This window comes from Ursus americanus, chromosome 24 (assembly GCF_024610735.1).
Source record: "Ursus americanus isolate L20-20 chromosome 24, mUrsAme1.1.p, whole genome shotgun sequence".
NCBI classification, from domain to species: Eukaryota; Metazoa; Chordata; class Mammalia; order Carnivora; family Ursidae; genus Ursus; species Ursus americanus.
The window spans coordinates 5928124-5949317 of NC_142150.1; the positions used below are offsets into that span (position 1 = coordinate 5928124).

The 21194-nt window shown below is 34.5% G+C and overlaps 1 protein-coding gene and 1 pseudogene across 50 annotated transcripts in view; one reads left to right on the forward strand and one right to left on the reverse strand.

The window, feature by feature from the left end:
• Positions 1-21194, reverse strand: part of SOX6 (SRY-box transcription factor 6) — a 586648-nt gene that overhangs the window by 216691 nt on the left and 348763 nt on the right. The gene's annotated exons all lie outside the window — the stretch shown is intronic.
• LOC123791669 (phosphatidylinositol N-acetylglucosaminyltransferase subunit P pseudogene) lies at positions 8989-9422 on the forward strand (annotated as a pseudogene).

The following is a 21194-nucleotide window of genomic DNA, read 5'->3' on the forward strand; positions in this document are numbered from 1 at the left end:
GTGAAATCATGGTATTTGTCTTTCTCTGACTGACTTATTTCACTTAGCATAATACACTCTAGTTCCATCTGTGTCATTGCTAATGGCAAGCTTTCATTCTTTTTGATGGTTAAGTAATATTCCATTGTGTATATATACCACCACTTCTGAGGCATTCATCAGTCAATGGATACTTGGGCTGTTTCCATAATTTGGCTACTGTAGGTAATGTTGCTGTAAGCACTGGGGTGCATGTGTCCCTCTGAATTAGTATTTTTGTATTCTTTCGGTAAATACCTAGCAGAGCAATTGCTAGATCACAGGGTAGTTCTATTTTTAACTTTTTGAAGAACCTCCATATTATTTTCCAGAGTGGCTACACCAGTTTGCATTCCCACCAACAGTGCAAGAATGTTCCACATCCTCACCAACACCTGTTGTTTCTCATGTTGTTGAGTTTAGCCATTCTGACAGGTGTGAGGTGATATCTCATTGTCTTTCTGTCTATTTAACGTGCTGTGATTCCAGTGGTACTCAATTATTAAGCATGAATGACACATTTTATTTTTGTTATGTTAAATGACAAAGACAATTTACCTGATCACTTTTTTGGCAACAATAACAGACATAATCTTCTGAGTTACTTGACAATGTCATTTGTCTTTTAATTTGTTTACTATTAGCTATTTCCCCAGCTCCTAAAAGAGTTCCAGACACATAGTAAATCTTCAACAAATACTTGTGGAGAGGAATTCTATTATGTGAATTAATTCAGATAATTCATCATCCAAATGAGAACATTTCTTAAATGAACGGAGGCACTGTGAATGACTACATGAAGAACACAGGTGTAAACCAGGCAATCCAGGTAAGCTCAAACATAGTCATAACTTATTGTCACTTAATGTCAGTTTCTAAATAAAGTTATGTAAATAGAACCCTAGGGTTGATAAACTTCATAAAAATTCCATAAAACATGGAATTTTATGTTGTCAGTAAGCCTGAAATATGGATGATGCAATTCTATAGAATTAGGCTCAATTCATCAATTTTGAACACATGTACAAATTCAAAATAAACAAATATAGATATAATGGACCCTTCATCTAGAGCAAACATAACAATGTAATGTTAGTTTCATAAACTTGGACAAATGCTCCTTATTTGCCAAGTATTTTGAAGAGAAATTTTTAATATAACATTCATAGAAATAGTCAATCAATTTTCCATGAAATGTAATTCCCAATTAAGGAGATATAAGGTCATGCTAATTTTTCTCATTTTAATAGAGACAAACTTATAATTTTACTTAGTAATTAACTAAACAACACAAAAATGTTCATCTAAAAAAAAGATGAGAATATTAAAATGTCTAAATCTTACAGCATTATATCATCATAAATTTTAATTTTGATATTAAGCACGTGTTCTTTTTTCATATGATAAATATATAAACACATGAATCAATGAAAAACTTATATATGCTTCTGAAGATTCTAAGGCCTTGGGTTGTAACTAATGAAGAAATAATGAAAATTATCTTAAAGCAAAATTAAAGGAAAGTCCAGTCTAGCATGAAGACAGTAAAACAAAACTTTCCCACTTTGTTTTAAGTTGAAAATTCAGCCAAATTTTTGGAAATCTACACCAGAGTTATATTCAATAAAAGCCACAGCGTCAATGGCCTTTCAGTAAATTCTATGGGAAAAAAATTTCCCCCAGTTCTACAAAACAGAGTTAGAAAATCTACATGCTTACAATTATTCAAGTTTCTAGGAAATCAACAGCAACATTGTTTACCAACTTTCTTCCTAATATAGAAAAGTAAGTAATTCCCAAATTATATTAATAGGAGTATGAAAAGGAACCTTCTATACCTCCAAAACTGAGCTACATTTGGGTCCTAAACTGTATCTCCAAGCTTATACACAGACATTACCAAGCATAGTGGAATTGAAAGTTTCTAAATGAAATACAATTCCTACCCTGATTCCATAAATAAATGTATTTTATATAGTTAATTATAAAGACCATCAGTAATTTAAAAACTGAAGGATCTAGGGGTGCCTGGGTGGCTCAGTTGGTTAATTTCAGTTCAGGTCATGATCCCAGGGTTCTTGGATTTAGCCCCACACATCAGACTCCGCGTTCAGCACAGAGTCTGCTTATCCCTCTCTCTCTGTTCCTCCTCCTCTCTCTATCTCTAAAATAAACAATTAAAATCTTCAAAAAAATACTGAAGGATCTAAACCAAGTAAAGATTAAAAAGGCACTGAGAAAACAAGCAAACACCAAAATATAAGAAAATCTACTAAATGTGATTTGGGAAAAAGGATTCTGCCATACCTGGAGTTTTTCAGGCACTGCTTTACAGGGACACCTGAGTTAAGTTGTAACAGTGTTAGTTCACAGTTGTAAAAGTTACATCAGAGGCAGCAGAAATATGTTTTGTTTTGTTTTATTTTTTTAAGGAAAAAAGTCTAAAATACAAAAGTAAACATCAATTAGGAAATTTCAAAACTGTGTAGATCTGGCTGTGTGATTTTAAGTAAATAGTGGTAATGCACTATACAATGCCAATATGACTAAATAGGTATTTGGTGTGGATTTGGAACCAAATTCAGTTAATAATAAATGGCATAAAAATCTAGTTTCCCAACATCTTTCTTCAAGCAGAGAGTGGATTTGACTACTCAGACCAGGGGGGGTAAAGGAGCAACAGTGACGGAAGCATTTATCAGTCTTGTGTGCGCCGAGCAGATGAAAGAAACAAACGAGACTCTTCCAAGATTCACAAGTTAAAGTTTTGGGCCAATGTAGTCTAGGCAATAAAAGATACTTTAGATTCAGGGAAAACACTTCCAAGTTTTAATTACTATTGCAACAAGCCAAAGACAAGTGAGTTCCCAGATTATCAGACATGGCTATATTTAAATGTAAACTCTTAAATCCATTCATGAGCTAAATGTAAACATGTGAAGTAGCTGCTGTTTGGAATTATCTGTGCAACTGAGAGCACAGGTGATCAAGAGTTGACTACACACACTCTTTTGTTCCCTCCATCTGTTCAAATGAACTGAATAATCAACAGCAGCTTAGACTACTTGGAAAGAGCTGGTAAGAGTTTACTCTGGCAACCCAAGAAATACAAGGCAGAGATCATCAGCAAGGGTGAGGTGATATAATTATTACTATCATTCTTTTCATTATCATTATAAAATAAAAACCATGTGAGAAATTCTACCAGGTTAGTAACTCTACACAAGATAAAAATATACAGTAAGGAATCATTCAGTATTAGGCTACTCATTTTTTTTGTTTGTTTGTTTTAAGATTTTATTTATTTATTCGACAGAGATAGAGACAGCCAGCGAGAGAGGGAACACAAGCAGGGGGAGTGGGAGAGGAAGAAGCAGGCTCATAGCGGAGGAGCCTGATGTGGGGCTCGATCCCATAACGCCAGGATCACGCCCTGAGCCGAAGGCAGACGCTTAACCGCTGTGCCACCCAGGCGCCCCTTAGGCTACTCATTTTAACCTTCTTTCTATTTGAGTTAGTAACGTGATACAAGTCTATCGTAAAAATGGCCTTACTTAGTCTAAAAGCTTATTGTCAAAATGGATATATAAAATTATTAAGTATTTAGTTTGTATAAGGTGAGTAGACATGAACGATAACATTGTTTCAGCTAATCTACACATGAAAATAAGCTAGATATTATAAAAATCTAAACAACTAAAAAAGTACTAGAAAGTGCCTTCACATATGTTAAGTTTTTTGAACCTTGAAAGCACCTGGTAAGGCAGCTATCATTACTGTCCATCAGCAATTTACAAATGAAGAAAAAGAGAGGACACAAGATTTACTTAAAATCACACAGCCAGATCTTAAACCTAACTTCAGACCTATTTACTTTCCACTTCGAAACAGCCAGTTCTTCTAGACTGATACTCTGAGAATACATGTTATCTTGAAGTTCCACAGCAATCATTAGCATTAAAGTAACATTATGCTTATTTTCCCCAGTCTGAAGTCCCAGGTTGACCCCATATGCTGGAAAACAGGAAAACTGGAAGAAGGGAGACAGAGAGAGAGAGAGAGTGTGTGTGTGTGTGTGGTAGGTGTATAGAGCTCTAAATGTATTTCCCAATTTGAACATAAGCAAACAGTTGTTACAAAGCTTACTGCCTATCTGAACTTTAAAGGGGAAAAAGGGAGCATTATAAGAGAAAGAAAACATATCTCACATTTTTCCCAATCAACCCAGCTTGTTTGTTCCCCATATTTTCCATCACTGGTTTTACCAGCATTAATCTACATCTGAAGGTGATCGGTCAAAAATTCATCTTACCTATTAAAAAATAACTTGAAATGTCTTTCTTTTTTTTTTTTTTAAGATTTTATTTATTTATTTATTTGACAGAGATAGAGACAGCCAGCGAGAGAGGGAACACAAGCAGGGGGAGTGGGAGAGGAAGAAGCAGGCTCATAGTGGAGGAGCCTGATGTGGGGCTCGATCCCATAATGCCGGGATCACGCCCTGAGCCGAAGGCAGACGCTTAACCACTGTGCCACCCAGGCACCCCTGAAATGTCTTTCTAAAAGTATACTTATTTAAGCAATCTTTAAACAATCACAGACTCAGAAAATCAATGTAGTAGAATCAAAGAAGTCATTTCACTCCCAAGTTTTACACATCAGAAAGCTGAAAGCCAGAAGGGAAAAGTGATATGCCTGATGTCAAAAAAGGTAATTCAAGTTAGGACTAGAACGTAGAAGTCCTGATCTTCAGCTCGTAACTCCTTCCACTGTAGCATGCCACCTCTTAAAAAGTCAAGTGAAATAATCCACTTTAAATTGTTTTGGGGAGATAATTGATTTCAGTAATCATTTTCCTCAATCCATTTAAAAAGCAGTATTTTTATTTAAATGCATTTTCACTTCCTCAAGTCTATCAGGTAATCTAACAATGAAATGCTAGTCAATGACAGAAGCAATCAATAAGTAAATATCTTAAGAAGCACAACTTGTTCAAAGATACTAAGACTTTCATCCTGGAATCTCAGCATGCAAGTTTTCATTTGTGTTGGTTTAAAGAGATTAATCAGAGTTCAAAATGATACTTTTTCAGAAATAGCAAATCAGGATGTTTCACAGGTAAAACACTTACATACGAACTTGGAAAGATTTCAGCGCCCATCATTGATCAAATTTTCCAACTGGAATAATATGGGCCACGAGAATCTTTACATTTCATTGGCCCATGTGTTTGAAAACCTGAGTGCCTGCGGGGTTCTCCAGATCCTAATTTCCTTTAAATGAGAGCCAAGCTATATAAAGAGCTCTAGTCTTAAGCTCCTCAAGAGATAAGGCATCATAACAAAAAAGTGATTTCATTTTTTTCATTTCTAACAAGATTTTCTTTATTGGAAATTACATTCTCAAGGATAAAATTCCATGTGTTAAAAGATTACTATGTGAAAAAATATTCACTGAAACAATACTGGCAATAGTGAAAAACTGAAAACAAAAGGAAAGTTCAATTATAGTGAAACGATGAGGTGAACAGGTCTATCTATATTCAGGTGCCGATTACACAGAGGCAAATTGGATTTTTAACTAATATTAGGAAAACGCTTTTAAAAATGAAAAAATGCCATGTGATAATGGTAAGTGAAATAAAGCAGCATAACAGTGTGAAAAAATAAGCAGAACAAAAAGATCTGAAAGGGCAATCTAAATTGAATCTGTTTTTAACTGGCAAATTTAGCATGTTTTCCTCTAGTATGATCACACACTACAGATCTCCCTTGAACAACACGGGTTAGGGGCACCAACCCCTGTGCAGTTGAAAATCCGCACATACCTTTTTTGTTTAATTTTTATTTAAATTCCAGTTAGTTAACATACAGTGTAATATTAGTTTCAGGTGTACAATATAGTGATTCAACACTTAGGTGCAATACCAATGCTCATCTCAACAAGCACACTCCTTAATTCCCATCACCTATTTCACCCAAGTTCCCACACAGCTCACTTCTGGTAACTATCAGTTTGTTCCCTATAGTTAAGAGTCTGTTTCTTGGTTTGCCTGTCTCTCTCTTTTTCAAAAAAGTGATTAAAAAAAAAAATCAGTGGCATTTTGGGAGTGTAGGACAACAGAAATGCAGAAAGTTATAAAGATTAACAGATAAAACTCTCAAGCTGAGGTCAGATTAAGTCATATAAGCATATATTTAGTAAGAGTTCATTGTTTGCTACTATATAGAGAATGACAAAAATAGAAAATAATAAAATTAAAAAATAGTATGACACTCATCTTGTAACTTGCAAGGCGTGTAATAAAAGCTAATATACAAAAATACTTGATTATGAAGTTGTTTAGTGGAAAGTGACTGGAATATAAATCTGGATATCTGGGTTCTAGTTTCAGTTTTGCCACTTTGTACATAGTTTTCTGGGCCTCCATTTTCCCACCTATAAAATGAGGGTGTTGGATTAGATAATCTATAAGGACACTTCTAGTTATAGGTTATAATCTAGAAATGTTCCATGAGTATAGACTCTCTCTGCAATGTTAATGTTTTATGTAAATCATTCAGTCTTGCCTGTATCTGTAAAGATCTCTTGGTAACATGAGAAAAAATCAGTTATATGACCAAGGACTATAAATGGAAACATATTGTATACATATACATGTGAAACAAGATACAAAATGAAGCATTGCTAAGAGAGTCACTCAAAATAGAGTTAAAAGGACAATGAGTAAGTAGGACCTATGCATATCTCCTGTTTCAACTGTCAGAACACCATGAACTTTTACTTTTGACTTTTGTCAATTGCAGTTTGTCATTTGAATTCCACCACCTCCTTGAAAATATCCTTCTAACTTGAATTGAAATAGAAATAATGTAACGCCTATTATCTAAATAGCTGTGTATTAGACAGTCAGTTTAAACTCTGCCAGCACCAATCATAATTCTTTCAAAACAAGTTATGTAACCTCATGGTTTTTGCCTTTATAAAGCTGGATTCCCCCCTCCCAACTCCAAGCACACTTTCGATTTTGGTGAATTCTCTGTCTTTTAGATTATAATCCCTAAAACCCCAAACAAACTCTATGGTCGCTTTACAGCCTCTTCTTGATCAACTACATATATGTATACATATATACACACACATATATATATGTATATACTCATGAGATTAACATTACATATATTAATATATACATTATATATTGATATACAACCCAGCATTAACTTTTCAGATGTAATTTTTTTAAGTTAATTTTGAGAGTCACTTCACCAAATTTTAAAACTGCCTTCTTTTACAATGTGCCATTATAATTAATGTTAGTTTGGTCAAGAAACTCACTAATTCACAAAATATATTTTGTCTCTTTATGTTTACAAAAGAAAAAAACTGGAACAGAAGCAGAATACATTAAGTCGAATTTACATGATTCTGTAAATGAGGAAATATAACTTAATTTTTTGACTTATCACAGTTTCATATGTAAGTTCACAGGTCTTGTTTATATATTTCAGGAATAATCAGATTTAGGAAGCAGTATTGTGATACGTTTAAGAGCATGGGCTCTGGAGCCAGATGGCCTCATTTTAAATCTCAACTCTGCTGCTTTCTAGTGCTGTAACTTTGATCTTATTGATCTATTTTATAAAATTGGAATAACAACAGGGTATTGTATAGATCAAGTGAGTTAACACAAGTTAATACACGTGAAGCACTTAGAACACTGCTTTCACATAGTAAACATTCAATAAATATCTGCCAATATACTCATATAATATAATGTCTATATTAAAAATCCATTTTAGAATCTATCCTGGGGCACTTAGGTGGCACAGTCAATTGGTTTTCCAACTCTTGGTTTGGGTCCAGGTCGTGATCTCAAGGTTGTGGGATGGCTCCATGCTCAGCACAGAGTCTGCTTCAGATTCTTTCTCCCTCTCCCTCTCCTTCTGCCCCTCCTGCTCATGCCCTTCCTCTCTAAAATAAATCAACCAATCTTTTTTTAAAAAGTTTAGAATCTATCTTAACAGGAATAAAAGTTAAATGATACAGAATTATGATACATTTTATTCCAAATGTTTAATAAAGTTCTAAAATCAGACATTTTCATTGACTACAAAATACCACTTTATTCTAACAGCTACAAGGATGAAGATGGAAGTTGGAAATCTAGGCATGGTCCTATCACTTACCCAGTTAAACTCTTCAATGGTTCTCCACTAATAAAGTCCAGACTTATTTAAATGGCTTACATACCCTTTCACGATTTTGTACTTGCTTGCCCATCTAACCTCATTTCTCACTTTTCCTGTCCAACTTTAACACCTGCCCACCCTAACCACAAATGTACACACACGTGCTCACATTATTTTCACTAAAAACATGAAATTCCGTAGAAAAGTAATTTCACGCTCACATTTCCAGGTCTCACCCAGGCTATTCATATTGCCTGAAACATTCTTCCACCCATTTTTTCTACTATAGTGTTACTTTAAAAGTAACTATAATTATGAGAGCTGAGAACAAGCCAATGCTTACCAACAGAAGAATGGATAAATTATTCTTTGTTGATCTGGGTATATTATGTGGACAGCTCTTAAGGTAATGTGAAGAATTCATTCATTTAACAAATGTTTACTTGAGCATCTTCTATGCACTGTTCTAAATTCTGGCAATAAGTGAGCAAAACACACAAAAATTTTATCCCCCAAAATGAGATAATGGGAAAAACAAAGCAAGTTGCCTAACATATTTTTATTTTAAAAATTCCATTTTTAAAATAGGCTAGCAGGGTACAGCAACGAAAGAATTTTATGTTGTAACATTATATACTTCAATATTCCATTGTACAATAATGTACAGTGATAAGTGATACAATTCTTGGAATTATTAAGAACAAAATATCTCAACACAAACTCACCACACACCCACGGAGGGGGTGTGGAAGGCCCCACTTCCCAGGTATCTTGGCTGCAGTACAAGATTGTCTAAAGCCATAGGGAAAATGGTGGAAAATTCACCATTGCCATTGCCAGAAAGAACAATTTATGGCTTTGTTCTTTTCTTAAGCTCCCAATTTGGCTATATACTATATCTCATGGGGGCTTTTATTCCTGAATCTTGACTAAACTCCATAGGCTAAATCTATTGGCCTCAAAAATATTGGGCAGTTGCATGGCCTGTTTACCTCTTCATTACTACAGTAATTTGTTATGTACTATCATTTGGAATAAACAGGTTGAATACATCTCCACTCATCTCCATTCATAAAATCACAGATAACTATGCTAATAATACAACAGCAGGAGATACCAAGAAGAGGTCATCCCAGCATTAAGAGATATTCCCATTAGTGAAGTAAACCAAATGTTCTTCTTTCAGTCAAAGAACTTTACACCAAAAATTGAATTCTATGCAGACTAACACCAACCATTTATTATGTTTTTGACATAATAATTTTGACCATAATTATTTTGACTATCTCTCTTATTAATACCTAACATTGAAAGGTAAAAAAATTAAGTTGAACTTCTCTTATGTTGAGTTCCATTAATATCATTAAATGTTCTCAGTTATTAATGGACAGACTAAATAAAATCATGCATTTAAAAAAGAATAAAATATTTCTCACTCAAAGGCACATAGTTGTTTATAAGTTATTTCTTCCCAACATAAAAAATTTTCTACTAAAGGTCACTTAAGGAAAGTTCAGTGAATAGAATTTGAGATGAGAAGATAGTTAAAGAAATTAGTTTCCTTCTAAATTAATGTTTTAAATAATTGTGTGCATGCTGAATAATAATCGAAGATTTAAAAAATACACATTTAACTTTCTTGGAAGAGAATGTTTAGTCCCCTCACTACCATTATATTTACATCTATCACTTGACTCACACTTTTCAAAAAGTATTTTGGCCACCATCAGGGTCCACTTTTATATGAATGCTATATGTGTAAAGTTATGTTTATAATATTACTGATCTTTTCATCTTTTTCACTGCATTGACATTTACTCTAAAGGTGCAAAACTAATGATAAGTAAAATTACTGGTACTTTATCATAAATCAAGCCAGTGACACTGAATTGTACTAGTTAGCGGTCACTGAAGTCTTTGTAACCACACACATATACTTTTTTTTTCTTCCCAGATTGTACTTAAATTCAAGGTAGTTAACATATAATGTAGTATTGGTTTCAGGAGTAGAATTTAGTAATTCATCACTTACATATAACACCTAGTGCTCATCACAACAAGTGCACATGTATTTTTTTAAATGTCAGTTTCACTTAAAAATTCTGGATAAAACAGTAAAAAAATCTTATTAAATCCCAACTTAGAGTACACCTTATAATATGTGTAACCAAATTATAAGTACATATGAAGTAGTTCTGCTACATACCAAAATAACAATAGCTTTCTTGACAAAAAGGGCTTGTGTGATTCTTCGAGATCCAAACTAATGGCTTTTTCCATAGAACACGATTTTTACTTGACAGAATGAATGACAGGTGCAGAATGGTTTTCAAACTAGGTTTTTTGTTTTTTTTTAAATTCAAGTATAGTTAACATAAGTGTTATATTGGTTTCAGGTGTACAATATAATAATTCAACAATTCTACACATTAAGCAGTGCTCATCATGATAAGTGTATTCTAAATCCCCTTCACATAGTTCACCAATCCCCTCCCCCTCCGGCAACCACCAGTTTGTTCTCTAAAAGAGTCTGGCTTTTTGTCTCCTTTTTTTCTTTGTTCATTTTTTGTATTTCTTAAATTCCACATATGACTGAAATCATGTGTTATTTGCCTTTCTCTGACTGACTTTATTTCACTTAGCATTACACCTTCTAATCTAGAAGATCAAGTGAGTTAACATTGCAAATGGCAAGATTTCATTCTTTCTCGTGGCTGGATAATATTCATTGTATATACCACATCTTCTTAAATCATTCATGTATGAATAGACACTTGGGTTGTTTCCATATCTTGGATTTTTTAAAAGACATTTTCTCAAAAATGGTATGAAGTAAGTCTTTTCACTTCAAGGAAAACAACTGATTATATTTGTTTTCAATAATAAAATTGTTCTCAAATTTACAAATGTGATATTAATGGATGTGATTATTTTATATTGTATCATGAACTATGTCAACATTTGGAAGCTCTGTATAACTTAGTGATCCAACATTTTCCAAAAGACCAAAGCATGTCATAAAATCATACATTGCTAAAAGATCCATTCAAAGTACAAGTTAGACCAATGGTGATAAAATATAAAGAGCTCATTATGTTTCAGATTCCAAATCACAATTAACCTTTATATTATTTGTAAATTACAATACAAAGAATATCCACAATTAGCTATAAGAGTTATTAAAATAGTTCACTTTCTAAACCATACATGCATGGTGTTTCATATACTTCAACCAAAACAACATATTGCAACAGATTGAATGCAGGAGCAGACATGAGAATTTAACTATGTTGTATTAAGCCTGACATTAAATAAATGTGCAAAAAGTGAACTAATGTCACTCTTCTCAGTAAATTATTTTTTAGGCATTATAGCTATTTTTGTTAAATATGTTATTTATTTTAACAACACATTTGTTACTTCAAATTAATTAATAAATATTTAAGATTTTTCTCAGTCTTAATTTCTAATACAAAATATGTCAATAGACAAAAGCCACATAAACAAAAGTTCTTTGGGTCCTCATTAATTTTTAAGAGTATTAAAATAGACCTAAAATTGCTGACCTATACATAAACAATTCTAAGACACTAGTCTCATCAGACTACCAGCAAACTGAGTTAACTGTTCCCCCAACTCCAAAGACATGGGAGGCACTCAAATATGTGCTAAATGTAAATGATCCTCAAAACTAGTCCAGGAAAAAATACAATTTTGGAATGAATGAAAAGTACAGGTTTTCAATCCGAACTAAGTTAAAAACTAGCTCTACAATTTACTAGCTTTATGGTTTTGGACAATTATTTATGCTTTTTCTGAGCCTTTGTTTCTTTATATATAAAATAAGGTTTATAATATCTGTCTAGTAGTGCTGTTGTTAAATATTGATAGATAAATATTATTCAATATTGTTAAATAAAAGAGTGAAGATGTGGAACAGTTAGAACTCTTATACACTGCTGGCAGTAATGAAAACTGGTGCAGCTGCTTTGGAAAATAGTCTGTCAGTTCCTCAAAAGGAACTGGGTATATATACCCAAGAGGAATGAAAACATACATCCGCATCAGAACTTGTACAATGTTCACCGCAGCATTATTCATAATAACCAAAAAATGGAAACAACCCATGTCCATCAACTGATGAGTGGATGAATAAAATGTGGCATAAACCCATTGAATGGAATGTTATTTGCCACTGAAAAGGAATGAAATACTAATACCCACCACAACACTGATGAGCTTGGAGAACATTGTGCTAAGTGAAAGAAGCTCATCACAAAAAAACACATACAATTCCATTTATAGGAAATGTCCAGAGTAGGAAATCTATAGAGATAGAAATATTAGTGGTTGCTCAGGGCTGGGAAATCTAGAGAGAAATGGAGGGTGACTGCTCAAGGGTAAGAGAATCCTTTAGGAGAATTAATGGTGGTGATAATTGCACAACTCTATCAAAATGCTTTTAAAAAACCTACTGAATTGTACTCTTTAAATGGGTGAATTTTATGATATATGAATTATATCTCAATAAAGGCATTGCTAAACAAAAAGCAAACAAAGGTGAAAATGCCTAGCAAAATGCATGATACACACCAGAAGTTCAATAAATGCTTTCTTTGTCTTGGTAATAACTGATACATCTTTCAAAATCCACTCACAAACCTAAGATACATCACAAAGGTTTGAGTAGATTCAGTTAGACTATGGGAAATATTTATATATCAATGGTCAACAAACAGTATAATGTATTCACAAAAGAAATTCCTATTTTCAGGGTACCTAAATGGCCCGGCCAGTTAAGCATCCAACTCTTGATTTTGGTTCAGGTCATGATCTCAGGGTCATGGGATTGAGCCCTGTGTCGGCCTCCATGCTGGGCGTGGAACCTGCCTGGGATTCTCTCCCTCCCTCACCCTCCTTCCCCCTAATTCATGCTCTTTTACTCTGAAAAATAAAAAAAGAAATTCTATTTTCTTGTTTCTAGTTTTTCTTATTGATATTACAGAAACTATCCCTTTTTAAAAATTTCTGTGAAATATGAATGAAAAACAGTATTGACCTCCTAAGATCCCTTGCAGTTATTTAATATGAACTGAAATTTAATATCTGATTTAAATTTCGGTGTCTTAATTGAGGCTTCCTAGTATGAAGTATGTTTCAGGAAAAAAAGCAGAATATCTTGTATATGAGATATGAGAAAATAGCTTAGCGGATATTTACTGACAACTTCCCTCAGTTAAATTGCTATTTGTGAAAAAAAATTTAAGTAATCTCTATCTCATAATTCCTCTTTCTACTAAAGAATAAAATTATTATATTGTACAATAAAAATTTTGGTATTGCAACTTCATTGACTATAAAGGTTACCTTGAAAAAATATCTAATACATGTCAAGAATAATCATACTAGGAAGCAAAACACACTCCAGAACATTGTCCTTTACAATGGAAACAAAACTATCTATGCTCTTGTCTACTTGAGTCTTATATTTGTGATGTTTCAGTTAAAAGAGGAACTTTTTGTATCTGAGTTTCAAATTTTAGATCTGCCTATTGGCATAAGTGAGCAGACAGATCTTGTGGTCTTGAGGCATAAACTAACTAGAACTTCCATTCAGAAGTAGAAGCATACTGATGAAGCCAGGGTGTGGAGACAGAAGACTAAAAGCAATTTCTCAGTCTTCTCTGACACCCACAGGTTTCTTGTCCATCTCTCTAATTCACCACATTCACTCATTAATTGAATAAATATTTGTCATATACCTTGGGTCAAGCAGTGAACCCACACATACCCTGTTTTCATGCAACCTACCTTTGGGTGGAGAAACTCAGATAAAAAAAGAAATTTAAAAATAAAAGGCATACTAAGATGCAGCAAATGTTATAGGGAAAAAAAAGAAGCTAAGAGGGTTAGGATAGGTCTCTCCAAGAATGAAAATTAAGCAAGAACTTAGAAATGTTCTGAGCAAGAGCTGGAAAATTGATTCAAAAGAGTATTGAGAAGCAGAGTATTCCAAGAATAAACACAAATGCAAAGGTCCTGAGGTATGCGACTATCTGAGGAACACTAGTAACTAAACATACCATGAGCAAAAAAGAACAAAGGGAAGAGGTGATATTTTGATATAGTAAATATATATTTGGTCTTCATCCCCAGTTCCTGGCACAGAGCTTCAAAAATCTTTGTAATTTCCTGAGTGGTAAGAGTGAGAGGAGTGTCTATTATTCATAATAAGCCCCTCTCAACTGTACCTGAGTTTATGTTTATGAGGTGATTTGTAATGAGCCCCTCGATAGCTCCAGGAAATGGGCTGGTTGCCAGAGGAGGCAACTATGTGATTAGAGAGTTGGAACTTTCAGCCCCAGCCCTGACCTCTGGGGAGGAGAGAGAGGCTGGGGACTGAGTTAATTTCCAATGGCCAATGATTTAATCAATCATACCTATGTAATGGAGTCCCATAAAAATCCCGAATGAAGGGGTCCAGAGAACTTCAGAGTTGGTGAATGCATTCTTATCCCAGCAGGGTGGAGCATCCCATACCCTGTAGGAAAAGAACTACACTCGGGACCTTCCAGACCTTGCCCCATGTACCTCTTCATCTTGCTATTCATTTGTATCCTTGATGACAAAAAAGTAATAGTAGGTTTCCCTGAGTTATGTGAGCCATTTTAGCAAATAATCAAACTGATGAGGGGGTTTGGGGAACTTCTAACTTGTAACCAACTTAGACAGAAGTGTGGATAAGCTGAGGACCCATGACTTGTAATTGGTGTCTGAAGTGGAGTGCAGGCATGTGGGATTAAGCCTTTAATCTGTTGTGAGGGCAGTCTGTGCTAACTCTGGTTTGTTAATATGAGGATTGAGTTAAATTGTAGGACACCCAGCCAGTGTCCACAGAGCATTGAAGAATTGTTTGGTGAGGAAAACTCACATTTCTTTGGTGTCTAGATGTGCTTTGAGTAGAGAAACAGTTCTCCTTTAGGAGAGTAAGAAAAGATGAAGTTAGAAAAGAAGGAGAGGGCCATATCTATTTTGTAGGGCCTTTTGGGCCATCGTAAAGGCTTTGGCCCTTATTCAAATTAATATGGGATCCATTATAGGGTTTTCAGACAAAGGAGTGATATGATTTAACTGACATTTTAAAAGGATCCACCTCACTTCTCTGTGGAAAACAGATTGTATGGAGACAAGGGAGAAAGCAGGGAACATCAGCTAAGAGGCTAGTACAATAATCCAGGCAGGAGAGATTGGTGGCCTGGAACAAGTAATGGTAGTGGCTCATTTAAAGTGGGTAATTTGAGAAGAGTTGAATATTTACAAAAATATGTGGTAAGTTTTAAGGAAAACAACAAGGGATAGTGATATGTCTAGGAGCTAGTTATAGATTGAAGCTGTTATCACACCGAGGCCTAAAGCATAAGGGGAAAGGACAGTTATTAGAACCTAGAGAATGTAGTTGTATGGAGAGGGTCACGAAAGGGTCACAACCAACCTACAGCAATCTGGCAAGGGAAGAGCTGTGGAGAGAAAGAGGACACCAACGTTACTCTCCCCCAGCTCTCCTGAGTGCCTCTCATTGGTTGAACCCGAATGGAAGTCAGAGAGTAAACTCACTCAGTGGGGTCCTCAGTGCACAAAGCGTAGAAGGCATAGAGAGAGGCAAATGGAAACTATGTCTTGTAGTGAGGAATCAAGGTGAACTTCAAGGTTTGTGACCTGAGCACCTAGGGCAGAGTTACTATTTACTGAGATAGGAAAGAATTTGGGTGCAGGAGATCTGGGAAAGAAATCAGGAAGTCCATTTTAGTATCTTAAATTTAAAGTGTTCAAGTAGAAAAGTACAGTAGAAAATTGTATATATAAATTTGGAGCTCAAAAAGGAGGTCTGGGCTGGAAATATAAATATTAACCCTACTTGTCATGGATTTGAGATACCAAAGAAAATGTGACACTAATCTATGAATACAAACGATTCTCTTTCTTTGAGAGATAACTCTTTTATTTACTTTGAAGGGGAAAAAAAACCTTAAATAATATTATAATTAATTCCCTCTTTAGCATCCTCTAAAGCATGAGCTAAAAAGTTTATAATTATCTGTTATAATTATCTGCATATGCCATTATAGACTGTGACCTCCTTACGGGTAGAAACCATTTCTTAGTCATCTTTGTATTCCCAATACCTAGCATATAAAAGCCTCTCAAAAATGTTTGACGCATGAGTGGAATTAATGAAAATATAAATAAATGAAATTGGGAGTCATAGGGTGTCCCAAAGGTGCTATCTAAAACGCCATATGAGTGAGAAAAGTTTTATTTTGGTAAAAAAAATCTCTTCTGGCCAATTGTCTGAAGACTCAGATAACCTGATCCATCCTGTAACAGGAGGTCAAGGGGAGGCCAAGAGTCACACTTTAAACAAATGAGGCTTAAGCAACTTTGAAAGCTTCTGTTGGTAAAGCAAAGAGCAAGCACTGTGGGTAGTCTGAGTAAAGAGGGTGGCTCTACACCAGATAATAACAAATCGCATTTATTTGTTTGTATCCTGTGCCCTTGAGGCAGAACCTGCTTTTATTTTTTTCATATTAATTGTACTAAGTTTAATGTTTATCCTTTCAATATCTGTTTTTATACTGTTACTATATATAGGTTTATAAGAAAATATCTATGGTATTTTTACATGTTTTCAGTTATATAAATTATACCATATACTAGATATGAAATTTTGTGTCTTTTCATGTAATACCATGTTTTTAAATTCATACATGTTGATATATATAGCTCTGTTTATTTTGACTGCTTCTTTATTTCAACTGCCCTTATAAACAATGGTATAGTGAACATTCTTATACACGTGCGAGAGTTTCTTTAGAATATATACATACGTGTATATATACATACATATATACATATGTGTGTGTGTATATATATATATATATATATATATATATATATATATATATGTTGGATTGCTAGTTCACAGAATATGTGCATCTTCAACTCTGTTAGATACAGCTAAACTCAGACTAGATATATAAACTTACACTACCACAAATAGTTTATGAGAATTCCAGTTCCCCACATTTAATCTTTGCCGGTCTGATGGATATGAAATGGTATCTTATTATTGCTTTAATCTGCATTTCCTTATTATCCAGGCACCCTCTTCTGTGAATTGCCTATTTAATTTTGAGCCAGTGTGGAACCAACAAGCTATGTCTACGCCATGTATTTTGCTCCATATCAGTGGCCAGGTCTGTTCAAGAACCTTCACGCCAAAGTCAAAAAGCAGTACCTCTGAACAAAGGGATTTGGATTTTCCTCTAGAAGCCACAAAATTGAGTGGGGTTGACTCTCAGGGGCATGGGTTTAAGATATTAGAGAAAAGTTAGATACCGATGTAGACGGAAATGATTCTCTCTTTCTCTGAGAGTTTAATTTACTTTGACAAGGAAAAAAAACACCTATATCTTACTCCATTTTTCTTAGCATGTCTAATGTCTCCCTCTCTTTCTTTCCATCTGTAGTGTTTTTGTCTCTCTCTGACACATACTTAAACACATACAATCTGTATTAAATACAATGAAAAAGCATACATAAAAATATGTGTAATAAATACAATGAAAAATAGCACTCAAAATGGGAAGCTGCCTTGTTGACAGTTTGATGAAAAAAACATAGAATGATCAACTTTCCCATCAGCCATCAGTGGAGATGAGATAATTTCAAGTAACTCACAAAAACCAATATGCTTCACCAAGCACACAATATACATGCAAGAAAAATAGATTTTAATGTAATTTCAGCAGTTCCGTACATAAGTTATGATCCGTTCCAACAGGATTTTAATAGGTGTTCCTCAGTGAAAAAAATCTCTGTATTTATTGCAACAATATGCAAATCAGTAAAAAAAATATGAACACCAATTTCAAAACTAACTTCACATAATACAATTCTTCCATCCAAATCCTGTTTTCAGAAACCTCACTAAATTTGACATAAATCCATTTTTTTTTGCTTCTTTAAAGTATAGTGTCATAGAAATGTCTTGTTACAGATACCTGTAGATTCTACATTTTGCCAGTGTTCGAACTCTCCAACAGGCCAGCCTTTTTGACTAGTATAATATAGAACAATGTTGTCAAATAGAGCTTTCTGTTATAATGGAAGTGTTCTGTATCTTTGCTGTCCAATGGCAGCCACTAGCCACATGTGGTAATAAGTATTTGATATGTGGTTCATGTGATTGAGGAACTAGATTTTAATTTCATTTTAATTGATTTGAATTTATTAAATAGCCAACATGTGGCAAATAACTTCTATATTGGGCAGCACAGATTTAGTGTAATCTAGAAAAATTTTCCTTTCATCTAGTTATAAATACCGGTCTCTATACTAAGCAGATAACTAGAACTGGACAATCTCTGCTCTAGGATCAGAGGTCACAAGATTCTCCTTTCAGCACCCTTGGGGGTGACCTATTTCTCTTTCCCTATCAGTGTTGAATTACTGGGTACCTACTATCCAGGTCTTCTGTAATTTATGTCCTGATTTTCATTCGTAGTGGAGCTTACATTTGACCCTTGTTATCTAACCTATGGGTGCTTGGATACTCGGATACCAGAGGCTTCATGCTCCTAATTTGTGCCCTGAGGCATCTCTCCTTGCTCGCTTCGAGTGATGCAGCTACATCAATAACCATTATCCCTGAGCTCCTGTGATGCCCATACTGATTGACTACATGCCATTTCCTGCCAAAAGATTCCGTATTCATATCCTCATTCATGACTTTAGTCAGACCTAAGGTATCTGTCCAACCTATGAGATTTTTTAAGCACACTCCTGGGTCTGATTTCTCTTGACCTCCTTCTCAAGAAATGAAAATTGTTTGAATTGGAAACTGTTTAAGATAATCTGGTGACTTAATCCTCCAAATAACAGTGTCCTCTGTATACCCCCATACTCAAAACACTTGTTATTCCATTAGTATCAGCTATTTCATTTTTCTGATGAGCAAAGAACAAAGCTGATTTCTAAAATATCTGCAGAGATATCAGAAAATTTGAGACAAATACTTAATAGATTCCAGTGTGAGATATGGATTATAGGTATAATAGTAAGTGGTCATTGTAAGTGAGAGATGACAATCTTCCCTTAACTATTTTCCCTAACTTTAATTATTAACTACAGTAGAATTTATTATTAAAATTCTATTCATGGTTCATAAATTTTTGCAGTAGACACACAAAAATACATGTCACTATGCTAGAAATGTAAGGATACTGGTAGTCTAGACAGCATCTAGAGTTTCTAAAGTTTATGTTCTATAATTATTCTCACGACACATCCAGGCACTCTACCAACTGTCTAATAACCAGAGAGGATTCACTGTTGAATTGTAGTTCCGATTGCCCTAAAAAGTCAGAATAATATTAAATAATCCTTGACAGCAAATAAAAAACCAAAGTACACTAAAAGATAAGATCCCCAAACCTGAAGAATTTAAATTAATAGAAAAGGGAAAATCTATGGTGGCCAAATTTGAAAAGAAAAACTATAGGTATTAAAAAGTAAAAAAAAAAAAATTCCACTAATATCAAAAAAAAAATAATTTCTGTTTTTGTTGTTTGTCTGATTTTGTTTTTGTTTTTCTGTTTGTTTAGCTCAAAGAGACTTGGGAGACTTGGAAAATGCATGAGGAAATGTGTCCCAATAACAACCAGAAGAGATACTAGCACATCTTGGTAGAAAGAGCATAAACTTAAAGCATTATATAGTCTTCCACACAAATCCTGGATTGTCCATTATTTTCTTGGTGTCTTGAGAAAAACCTTCCCCAAGCCTCTGCTCCTTCCTTTGCAAGGGGAGGATAATGTTGCCGACCTCATGCCATTAGTTTGAGGATTAAGTAAGATAAAATAAACAAAGGCCCTGTGACACACAGTATTTGCCCAATAAATGTTAGTCTTTGCTCTTGACAGCACCCTCCTCTTCCTGCTTCTCTGTAGGTCTTTAAAAACCTACCTTTAAAAAAAAAAAACTTAAAAAAAAGGAATTTCTCATGTCTGACTGGTGGAAAATACGAAATATTGTAAACTCCACAGAGTCTAACACAATGGTGAGCAAATAATAAGCACTAAAAAAAGATTTGTGGATTGACTGAGATTCTATAAATGCATTCCTTCTTGAAAGCAGAGGGATGGATGAGATGAATTCTAAAGATCCCTTCCTGGTTCTGAGATTAACATTTCTAGTAAGAAAGTTTCTGTCAGTGTCAACCACAATAAGAATAAGTTCATCATGAAGGCAAAAATTGAACTTTTTTTTCTGGTCCTACCTCTAGTTTTCTTTATGAAATACAATAACAGAAAGTCTCCTCAGGGTCCTTCCTACAATCTTAAGTAAACTCTCCTTTCTAAATTGAAAAATCCCAACTATTTTTCTCCAGTATTTCAATTCATCTCATTCATCACTTCTTACTCATTTGTTTCTTGGTCATTAATTCTGATTCCATCTCAGACAAGCCTTTGTAAATATTTAAAAGATGTTGCAGGTAGAGAGAGCCCCACATCCGGTAGTGGTGATCCACTCCTCTTCTTCCTGACGCCAGCACTGAATATGACGCAGAGAGGAAGACCTGGGAGAAGTAATAATTACTCCAGTAAAATGCTTTTCAGGATCCATCTGGGAGGACAACCTTAAACCGTGATAGTCATGACTGAGAAATACACAGTCAACAATGGAGATTACAGAAGAACCATCGTGCTTCAAGGCAAATGCCTATGGGCACTAAACTATGGCTGGAAAAATAAAAGAGCTCCTTTCAGTAACCAGTTAACAAGAAATCCAGGACTCTCAATGGATATGCAAGCCTGTGTTTAAGCAAAACCACAGAATGGTTGTGCCCATTTCATTTTCTTTAGCTTTCTTAATAAACTTCTATTTATGCCCCCTTGATGTTACCAACTTAAACTTCAGCGTCTC